The 8500-nt window shown below is 37.4% G+C and overlaps 1 protein-coding gene across 43 annotated transcripts in view; it reads right to left on the bottom strand.

The window, feature by feature from the left end:
* Window positions 1-8500, bottom strand: part of RIMS2 (regulating synaptic membrane exocytosis 2) — a 748357-nt gene that overhangs the window by 737038 nt on the left and 2819 nt on the right. The gene's annotated exons all lie outside the window — the stretch shown is intronic.

Consider the following 8500-nt stretch of genomic DNA (forward strand, 5'->3'; position numbering starts at 1 on the left):
GATGCTGGAGGTCTCCATGAGTGAAAGTGCCCTGATGAATCAAGTCTTGAAAGATTGGCAGGAACCAGGGTTGGTGAAAAAGGAATCAGAAGAAATCTGGGGAACCACGGGAGTCAAGGCCAGTATGGAGGGACACCATTATTACTTTTGTTCAGGCCTGGTATATCTTCCTTCCATCCAGCCCAGTATCCTGTCTTCTGACAGTGGCCAATGCCAGCTGCCCCAGATGGAATGAACAGCTAATCCTCAAGTGATCCATTCCCTGTTGCTCATTCCCAGCTTCTGGCAAACAGAGGCTAGGGACACCATCCCTGCCCATCCTGGCTAATAGCCATTGATGATCTATCCTCCATGAATTTATTTAGTTCTTTTTTTAATCCTGTTGTAGTCTTGGCCTTCACAACATCCTCTGGCAAAGAGTTCCACAGGCTGACTGTGTGTTGTGTGAAGAAATATTTTGTTGTTTGTTTTAAACCTGCTGCCTATTAATTTCATTTGGTGACCCCTGGGTCTTGTGTTATGAGAAGGAATACATAACACTTCCTTATCTACTTTCTTCACACCAGTCATGATTTCATAGACCTCTATCATATTCTCCCTTAGTCATCTCTTTTCCTAGCTGAAAAGTCCCAGTCTTATTAATCTCTCGTCATAGGGAAGCCTTTCCATACCCCTAATAATTTTTGTTGCCCTTTTCTGCACCTTTTCCAAGATATCTTTTTTTGAGATGGGGCAACCACATCTGCATGCAGTATGCAAGATATGGGCATACCATGGATTTATATAGAGACTATGAGATATTTTCTGTCTTATTATCTATTCCTAGTTTAATGATGCCCAACATTCTGTTCCTTTTTTTTGACTGCTGCTGCACATTGTGGATAGTTCTCTGAAAATATCCACTCAATGACTCCAAGATCTCTTTCTTGAGTGGTAACAGCTAATTTAGCCCCCATCATTTTATATGTATAGTTGGGATTATGTTTTCCAATGTGCATCACTTTGTATTTAGCAACATTAAATTTCATCTGCCATTTTGTTTCCCAGTCACCCAGTTTTGAGAGATTGTTTTGTAGCTCTTTGCAGTCTGCCTGGGTCTATCTTGAGTATTCATTAATTTAATATTCATTAATTTGCCCATCTGAAGACTACTTTTCATGGTTTCTTTTAAGTAACCAATTTAAATTCTTTTTTTTTTTTTTGTTTCATAGTACTTATTTAACACTCACCTTTACCCATTTATAAACTGTTTATATTACCCATGATAAATCAAACAGGATTCAACAACCTTTAAATGAAATTCCTTTGCCTACATATAAACTGTGTTTTGTTATCTATGATACACTGAGACTGGACTCACTACTGATTTTGGTCTTATCTTACCTAGAGAAGAGTGTCCCCACCGGAAGAGGTTCCACTCTTAAGGTGTAATCTCTGCTGAAAGCTCTCCACAGAAAGAAATACAGAAGAGATTGTATCTGAAGTAACCACTGTTTACTGCTTGTATTGTTTGTTTTGTCTTTATATTTTTTCTGTCTTTCTTTCCCAGATGCTTTGTCACTGCAACCATTCAGACCTGAAGCTGCTCTAAATTACATCAGAGTTGTTTCAGCCTCCAGCTGGCCCCAGAATCAGGGAAATGAAAAGACGGCATAGAAGCATTTTCCGTCACCTCTCCATATGTGTAAAGCTAGCTTCTACTTTAAAAACCAACCCCTAATCTCCTCAAATAGCCTTTACCAGTACTACTGATGAGGGAGGGAGTAGCTGCACACATGTTGAGCACAGTCGGTGCAAAGGCTCATTTTATTTGAATCCTGGGCCCCACTTCAACAGCTGGAAGCAAAAAAAAAAAAAAAAACCACCACACACCACAAAACTAAAAACAGGAAAATTCTCCAGTTCCCCTAAAATCATTCTGAAAGACCCTCCCAGTGTCAGAACCGCAGTTGGGCTAGAGGGGAGAGAAACAGACAAAGGCAAACAGCCTTCCAGAAAAGGAGAGCTAACAGAGTGCACCAAGGAACATTCACCTTCTTTATGTGACTCTGCTCTCAATATTCTGTAATACTTCAAGCATGCCAGAAGGGGGTGCTGGCACCCAGTCTGGGGGAAAAAACAAAAACAAAAAACACACCAGGAAGCTTTTGTGCCTGCCTTTGAAGTGCAGAATGAAGGTTTATGCACATGAATAACTTTACACATAAGTAATCCCACTGTCTTAAAATTCAAAGTTAGAACTCTTTTATTACTTTTTTCTTCTCATTATGGAAAGAAAATGCAAAGTTCACTGCAAATATTTTAAAAGTGGTCTGGGGAAAAATACACTTTTTAAATCAGGTTAGATTGACAGTTTTGTTCTGTACAATTTAGAACTTACAATATATACTGGAATTAGGCTTTAGTTTCAATGCAAAAAATCAAGCTTTCAACGTTTTCATAGGTTTTAAATTATCTTACTCATAGATTCATAGAGTTTAAGGCCAGAAGGGGCCATGAGATCAAGTAGTCTGACCTCCTGTATATCACAACCCATTACATTTCACCCAGTTCCCCCTGTATTGAACCCAATAACTTGGGTTTGACTAAGCATAACGTGCAGAAAGACGTCTGATCTTAATCTGAAGACATCATATGGCGGAGAATCCATCACTTCCCTTGGTAGTTTGTTTCCATGGTTAATCATCCTCACTATTAAAAATTTGTACCTTATTTCTCATTTGAATTTGTCTGGCTTAAGCTTCCAGCCATTTGTTCTTGTTATGCCTTTCTCTGTTGGAATAATGATCCCTTTACTACCTGGTATTTTCTCCCTATGAAGGTACATACTCACTGTAATCAAGCACCTCTCAATCTTCTCCTTGATAAACTAAACAGATTTAACTCTCAATCTCTCATTATGAGGCATTTTCTACAGCTCTCAAAAATTGCCATTGTTCTTTTCTGTATCCTCTCCAATTTTTTAACTTAAAAATGTGGACATTAGAACTGTACACATTATTCCAGTATTGGTCTCACCAACACTGTATAGAGAGGTAAAATCAACTCCCTATTCCTATTCACTACTACCCGTTTGGAGTCTGCCTTCATCTACAAACACATTCTGCTTAGTCACTGACAGGAAGTAACCCCACTACTACTACTATTTATCCAGCATCCAAAAGGGTGATAGTAACTTTACAGAAAGAAGGAAGAGGTGGCACAGGCAAGTGGAATAATCAAACAGAAAACAAGCGGACAGTAAAAGAAACAAAAAAAGACAGGAGAAAAAGAGTGTCAGGCCCTTCAACACTCAAGTTTCTTCTCCCTATACTTTCTATTTTCCACTGTTTCAAGACACTACATTTAAATTCATCTTCACCGTATACATATGTTGTACGGCACAAGTAAACAAAAACAAAACTGTATGCTCCATCCTTCACTCTATATTCGGCAAAACACATAATGAAATCATAGGAATACTGCCTGAATAAGAAATGTTGACTATAGTTCTAGGTTATTATTTACCTCAAAAAAATCTGATCATCTAGTCTGATCTCCTATAGAACACAGGCCAAAGAAATTCTCCAAAATAATTCCTAGAGCATATCTTTTAGAAAAAAAGGAAGAAAGTAGACAAGAATATTCCAGAGAAAGAGTATCCAGTCTCATCTGCAATATCTTCATCTTCTTTTGGTGAGGCAGCAAATCCATCTACATCTATCTTTGCAGATTAATAAAGTTTTCAAGTACTTAAAGTGCACGTAAAATCTTAGACATTCCCCTGGAGACTATTCAAGAAAAACACCACAAGCTCTTAAACATATTGCATTAACACAGACCCGGGAAATTAGCCATGCCAATAAACAATGGCCCGCTGGAACCTGCCAAATCCATCTGGCATAGGCCTACTTCCATCTCAGCTACCTCTAAGACAGCAGACAGAAGCTCAAGTCCCTGCAAAGGATTTGAACACTTACTCTCATCCTTCATCTGGCTCTCTTGCTGCGCAAGTAGTACAGGAGAGAACAAAATAGTAAAGTCCACAAAAGTCACCCCAAAGAAAAAAGATCCCCAAAAAACTGGATCTTTTCAGCAAGCCTTCAAATGAAAGCAGCAAATTATCAAGTACTGCTCAACATGTGTTTTTAATTTGGGAAAACTGTCTAATTTTGTTGATCAGTTACTCAAGGAGCAACAAGAGTTGCTGAAATAACTTATGGCCAACTGGTTGCTCAAACATCTCAGCAGACTGCACTGGACACATGATACAGCAGGTCACACCATGGCTACTGAAATAAGCCGGACAAGGTAGTTCTGGCTTCAGTCCTCTGGAATTTCAACAGAGATTCAGGCCATAACTGAGGACTTCCCATTTGAGGGAAAGCCTCTTCAGCAGTGGGACAGACAAAGCCCTCCATATTTTAAAAGATGACAGAGCAACTCTGTCCTTCCAGGGCTCTGTATCCCAACTCCTAAAAGGAAGCAGCCATGACAGCACCCATATTTCAGACAGTGCTCAGTTACATTCAACTCAAGATCTTTAGAGCCACTGAGAAAGAGGCAGAGATTCCACCAGAGGCAACCCTCTGCCTCCTCCTTGGCTGCCCCACAGTCTGAGGTTTTGAATAGTCAGGAAGTCTGATGCATGCTTGGACCAAAGGATCTTTGTTCTACCCTTTGGCAACCAGTTGTTTTATTTTCAAGAATCTTGAGCTGACATTACTCAGATCAGTGGGCCCTCAAGATTTACATCATCTTAAAAATTTTGAATCCCTCATACTTGCACTTCTGAATCCCTCATATTTGCACTTCAGAAAAAACATACAAAGAGTGATCACTTTATACGCACACACCCCAACAACAATCAAAACACCGAGCATTTCATGTTTTTTATCTTTAAAAAAATTGTATAAATCCTAACTAATCAATTTGCATAGTGAGGTAGGGAAGCTTTAATCATATTTTATATAGCAGTAACACATACAAATAGTTTGTGTAACTTTGAAGACCACAAACTGGCAAATCAGGATTAGAACTCTCAGGCAACAGTCTCCTCCCACATCAACACTACTGCTAAATCCTAAGTATTTTTTCCTTTACTTCTCCAAAGTCACTTCATTCCTGCCATTAAACACTTTATCATCTTTCCTCATGACTACTGAGAACTCCTCTTCTCTGACCTCCTTAGCTGTCACTTCACTGCATCAAAAAAACACAGCTGCAAAAATCATCTTTTGTCCACTGTGCTAGCCATACCTACTTCCTCTTCCAATCCCTTCATCGTGCCCACACCCCACTCAGCACCATGTGAATGAACACCTAATTTCAGTTTATTTATAAAATGGGATTACAATATGTCTCTGAAACAATGAAATGTACATTGTTTTCAGAGCCTGTTCCTGTTGGTTTTACAGAGAACAGCATTTTATCCTAGTTTTTTTAGGCATAACAGACTGGTCACCTGAAATAGCTGCCAACCTCTGGTGACACTGAAGGTAAGCTGGACACACACATATGCGCCTAAAGGACCATTCCCTAGTCTGTCATGCAATAATGTTGCCACCTTACTACGCTTTGTGAGACCTCCCAGTAAGCACTCCCCTCAAGCCAGCCCTCCCACACAAAAGTCAGATTCATACAGAGACTTAAGTTAATTTGCATTTTTTCTAACATAGGGCCCAATCCTGCAAAGTGCACTCAATGCCAATCAAATCAGTGGACGTTGGAGCACACTCAGGACCTTGCAAGACTGGGATCATAAATTCATTTATATAGAGACAACATGACCTGAAAATCTGTTAGGAAGCTTACATGGATAAAACTAGAAAAAAGATGCAGAACATACGTATTTTAAATGAAAAATCATGCAAATTCTACACAAAGTCCCTAAAACAACAGAGGTTCAAAACATTCGCATTTTTGTAGTTTAATTGGGATGAACTTGTATAAGTTGTAGAGGTAAAATTTATTGCATCTGGAGTACATATATTATGTATATTAAATATTGCTCAAAATCTTTTTCTGTCAAGTTATCTTTTTAACCACGCTACATTTACTTTGCCCTGTTAATTGAAATACTTTTGTTAAATCTCAGCAAAATGTTTTTTCTATGGAAGGAACATTTTTAAAATGTGCAGTTTTCCAGATTAAAAAATGACAGTCCAATATTAAAACATTACTCTAGTTTCTAGTAAAGATAAATTGCCTCACAAATAATTACAATAATATATGTTTAAATAGCTTTAGGTTGAAACACAAATTAGCAAAAGCAAAGAATCTCAAATTTAGGCCTATAGCTGATTTAGGAAAAAACAAACAACACAATGAGCTAAGTATAGAATGATAGCCTTAATGAAGGGCCAGCTGCAGCAACTCTTACACCGAACCCAAATCAACATTCAAGAAAGCAGGGATGAAAGAAACAAAAACCCAACTCCAGTAGTACCAAACCTTCCAGAGGAGAGGCTCAGAGTAGAAGCAGCACAGTATCCTGACCCCTCCTCCTCCATGAGAGCACTGCATGGCTACAGATGTGTGCTTTTAGGAGACAGAGCCTGCCAGAAGGGAGCAGATCTGGTAAACAGCCACTTTACATGTCATCTTCTCCCAACAAATCTCAGCAGGAGTTCATGCTGACCTTATCAAAATTAACTCCTGCAGATTCAAACTCTATAGCATCTACCTTCACTTCCCAAAAAAGATTAGCGCATGTAGAGAGAATAAAATTATATATCTATATTTTTTTAATAGACATACACATTTCCCCCTGGAGATAGAAAGGGGGAGGAATAAAAATAAATAGCCCACATGACAGATACGAATCACATTATTTAATGAACTTCTGGAAAGTGCTAAAATATCACAGTGATGGGCACCATGTAAGAACTTGAAATGGAATTGAAGAAAGCAGTAGAGTGGAGGGAGGGGCTAGCCCCTCAGACTGACATTCAGTCATCATAAGTTCCCCCAAAGTTTACAGGAAATCCATTCATATCCCCTTGATTCTCTAATAAGAATGTTATCACAAGACCTCTCCAAGTGTTAGCTCAGACTTTCCAGCATAATTTTACCCTCCCATGTTATATTTTCATGGAATGGAATGATACAGCCCGTAATTCTTACTCAGACAAAAGTCCATTTCACTTCAAAAGAAGTTTCCCTTCAGTGGAAATTTTGCTTGAATAAGGAGTGTACAATTTGGCTCTATCTGCATGATATCAATAAGAATAGTTAAATGTATATGTTGTATTAATGTTCTTGTTTTCTTTTAGAAATTGGGGGACATACCTGTCAAGAAGGTTAAACTGCAAAATATTTACTTAAGAGAGCAGAACAAATTTTTGTATGATATTTTTTCTAGTAAATATAGAAAAGAGAACATTTTTAGAATAAACAGTGCTTTAAAACTGTTAAGTGCATATTTCACATTAAATAAAGTAAATAAAATGTCTTTAGAAAATAACATTGATAAGTTGTTTACCTGAAACCATATCACTTCTCAAGGTCTTGTAAATTATTATTAACTCCCATTGACAACAATACTTCTATAAAATAGTTGTTTCGGTCCATCCTGTATATACATATTTTTGCATATAGTCTTTCCAATACCCTATACACAATTCTCAGCCTCCAGCACACCATCCCCCCACTGCTGTGTCAAGTGAAAAACTGAAATTACAGCGATGACACTCCTTAATGGGAAGACATTGGGTCAGCGCTTCAGCTGATATAAATTGACATAGCTCCAGCAATAGGAGGTTTGCATGTGAAAACAATGAGAAACTAAGCCTCATAGAATGCATATAGCTTCTCTCAAAGTTCTAATGAAGGGTGTGGTATCACCTTACTTTATTTTGTAACTGCATGCATTCTTTTACCCCCCACAAACTTCCTTCTGTGCTGAGTGTGTTCTCATATAATAACAGAGCAAACTTAAATTTAAAAAAAATAGAAAATCTGTTTACACTTATAATCCTTACACTTAAACCATTTGATGTTAGTTGGAGCCTCTCGCTTTCTTAAAATACTGGGAAATTACTCTGCCTATAATATGCACATTAGTGATCATTTATGAAATTCTTAGCCTTGTAACAACCTTACTCCTAAAAAATTAGATGACTCCTCATGCATATAGGTCACAATCACATTTAAAATACACATAACTCATGTTTAGATTTTAGAATTACACATGATTTTTCACTATAAAAAAGTGATATTCTTACTTTCTTACAGTGAATGTAATTTTTAAAATCACAAATATTATCGAATCCAAAACAAAGTTGCCAGCATTATTTGTTAATCTTTAATGCTACTCTCATATATTGAAGCTTTACTTCTGATTAATAACTTGTAATTTCATTTCTTGTTAATGTTTTTAAACACACAAAACTTTTAAGTTAAAAATGTATATTCTTTTATTTTGATTCTCCATATTATTCAGAAATGTAACAAATCTTTTAAGTACTTTAAAATGTGGGTGCCACAATTGTGTGAAATATATAATATTAAAATGTCAGCT

Source organism: Lepidochelys kempii, chromosome 2 (assembly GCF_965140265.1).
Source record: "Lepidochelys kempii isolate rLepKem1 chromosome 2, rLepKem1.hap2, whole genome shotgun sequence".
Taxonomy (NCBI): domain Eukaryota; kingdom Metazoa; phylum Chordata; order Testudines; family Cheloniidae; genus Lepidochelys; species Lepidochelys kempii.